A 3,112-nucleotide genomic window follows, 5' to 3' on the forward strand; every position below is an offset into this window, starting at 1 on the left:
GATAATAAAGTTTGCTTTTTCTTTTTACTTTCTTTATCTCAATGTGTTTGTGAAATTCTCCTAAGTTTTTTTTTGTATTTTTTCATTGGTAGATTAAATTTTTTTATGGAATTGTGTTTCATTGTAACATGATCTGTAACAAGATCTGTTTATCTGATTTAGTATTGGGTAAGCTTTGAATTCTTTCTATATCTTATCTATTGTGAATAAAGCTTCTTCTTTTACTTGCCTTTTTGTGTAACTCTGTGTTTATTTTTCTTAGAAATGTGCGTGGGGATGGAATGTATTTACACCAGAGTATTATAGAGAATAGTATTACTGCCCTAAAATTTCTCTGTGTTTCATTTATTATCTTTTTTCTTCCTGACAACTCCTGGAATTTACTGATTTTTATGTTTTTGTCTTTTACAGATTGTCATAAGTTGGGACTTACACAGATTTTTTTCAATGTCTTCTTACCATTAGTAATGTGCATTTAAGATACCTCCATTTTATTTTATGGCCTGTTGACATTTCTTTTTATTGCAGAAAATATTCTACCACACTTTATTCATCCATTGAAGTACATGTTGATTGCTTCTTATGTTTGACACTTAGGAATGAAGTTTTCATTTGGCCTCTTGTGTGCCGCAGTCCATCTGCAGCAGAATAACCAGGAGGGTGACGAATAACTTCTGTAGATTGATACAGCAGGAATGGAAGCCGATTATTGTAGGACAACAGAGCTATTTATACATTTTGCACAGCTTATCTTAATTAGCATAAACTAGATATATCAGTCAACCAATAAGGAATCTCCACACTTAATGGCTTGCTTTTGTTACTTCTCAAACCACTCCCTCTGGCATTTTGCCAGGCACCATCCAGACTTGTTTAGGAACTAACATTCCCCTGGCAAAATACCAGGTGTTATTTTGACTTGTTTGCAGACCTTAACACTTGTGTGGGTTTTTGTGTGGTGTTTTCAATTTATTTGTGTTAACACCTAGGAACACTCTTGTTGACTTGGGTGTTAAGACTAAGAACTATCTTGCAAAGTGGCTATAATTTTGCATTTAACCAGCCAGGATTCAAAGTGTTCCTATTGTTACATTTTCTTGCCAGCATTTGGAATTGACAGTGTTGGTGAATGTTGTCCATTAATATGTGTGCTGTGGTGTCTAATTTTTAAAATGTTTTCCTCCCTATCAATTAAACAATGTAAACTCCTTGATTGTAGTGACTTTTATTTGTTCACTGTTGAGTCCTCAGACATAATACAGTATGTGGCCCCAAGTTGTCACTCAATAAGTATTGATTGAAAGAGAAAATGAATATCTCTGCAGGAGTGGTAAAGAGTTGTCCATCTCTGTCTGGGTAAATTTCACACAGAGTAACATGTTAGAAAATTTATCAAGTTTGGAAATTTAAGCTAAATCCTACATTCTAGCTTTTGTCAATAATGAAGTCCAGACATCCGCTGCCTGCTCCTCCGCCTCCGCAGAGCCACGGGCACCAGCCAGCCAGCCAGCCCAGGCCATGGACCGCCGGCAGAGCAACAGCTTGCTCCAGGATCTGACTGAGTTCTTGAAGGAGGCCACCAAGGAGGTGCACGCCCAGGCAGAGAATGCCGAGTTCATGAGGATCTTCAAGAGGGGCCAGGTGACCTGAAAGGGCTTCAAGCTGGTGATGGCATCCCTGTACCATGTCTACGTGGCCCTGGAGGAGGAGATGGAGCGCAGCAAGGACAACCCGGTCTTCGCCCCACTCTAATTCCCCGTGGAGCTGCACTGCAGGGCCGTGCTGGAGCAGGACATGGCCTTCTGGTACTGGTCGAGCCGGCAGGAGGCAGTCCCCTACACGCAGCCACACGCTGTTAGGTGGACCAGCTCCAGCAGGTGGGGCACAGGGAGCAGGAGCTGCTGGTGGCCCACGCCTATACCCGCTACCTGGGCGACCTGTCTGGAAGCCGGGTCCTCAAGAAGAGTGCACAGAAGGCCCTGGACTTGCCAGCTCTTGCTGCAGTCTGGCTGGGCACAAAATCAGGAGCCACTCACAGCCTGGTAGATTCAAACAGCAATTCTTTATTCCTGAACTCTCACTGGCACTCTACATGCAGTTCTGGGGAAAATCCACTACTCCACCCAGGCTCTGCATCCCAAAATACTCTCTGGATCCCTCCAGAATGGTGTGTGCCTGAGGCAGCAGGATAAGCCCTATTCCCAGCAAGGTCCACCTTAAACCTGGAACTGCCCTAAACACAAGGAGCGGGATACTCCCTAATCCCAGCAGGATACACTCTAAACCTGGACCCACCCTAATCCAGCAGGATCCTCCCTAAACCCGGATCCACCCTGGTCCTTGAGCAGGGTCACCTTTCTCAAAACATTCATGCAATGTCACTGCAAATGACCTGGGTCCAAGGCAAGCCCATTTCCACAATGGAGAATCCTTCCTCTAAGCAACATGGGGTAGGCTGACAAGGAAATTGCCATGCGTAATTCCTACTTAGCTATGGCTCTCAGCAAGCTCTGGAGAGGGCCTGGCCTTCATCTTCCCCAACATCCACAGCGCCACCAAGTTCAAGCAGCTCTATCGCTCCTGCATAAGCACTCTGGAGATGACCCCTGAGGTCAGGCAGAGGGTCACCAAAGAGGCCAAGACCTTGTTCCTGCTCAACATTCAGCTGTTTGAGGAGTTGCAGGAGCTGCTGAACCAGGACCACGAGGACCAGCACCCCTCATAGGCAGCAGGCCTTTGCCACCATGCCAGCAGCCAGCTGCAAGGTGAGGGCTTCCTGGGCTCCCATTGAAAGGGATGAACTGCTGGGGTCCTGCCCTAGCGGGGTCCAGGGAGTCCTGAAATTGGCTTCGGGGAAAAGGATGAGACAGGAGTCTTCAGTTTATATTTTTCTAGGATGTGATCTTTAGTTATCAATTATTAGGGTACAGAATCATTAATAAAATGCATCACTAATTAAAAAAAATAAAGTCCAAGTGTGATGTCTGTCATATACATACATCTGTTTGATTAGGGAAAAGGGAAGAGAGGGGTATTATTTATTGGCTCCCTAAAGCCACAATCACAAGTTCCATAAAAGATGAAATAAGTAGAAATATTTATTTAAAAAAAT

General features: G+C 44.2%; 1 pseudogene; it reads left to right on the forward strand.

The window, feature by feature from the left end:
• The first annotated feature begins 1,518 nt into the window (after positions 1-1,518).
• Positions 1,519-2,737, forward strand: LOC144378394 (heme oxygenase 1-like; annotated as a pseudogene).
• The last annotated feature ends 375 nt before the right edge of the window (positions 2,738-3,112 follow it).

This window comes from Ictidomys tridecemlineatus, chromosome 6 (genome assembly GCF_052094955.1).
Source record: "Ictidomys tridecemlineatus isolate mIctTri1 chromosome 6, mIctTri1.hap1, whole genome shotgun sequence".
NCBI lineage: Eukaryota > Metazoa > Chordata > Mammalia > Rodentia > Sciuridae > Ictidomys > Ictidomys tridecemlineatus.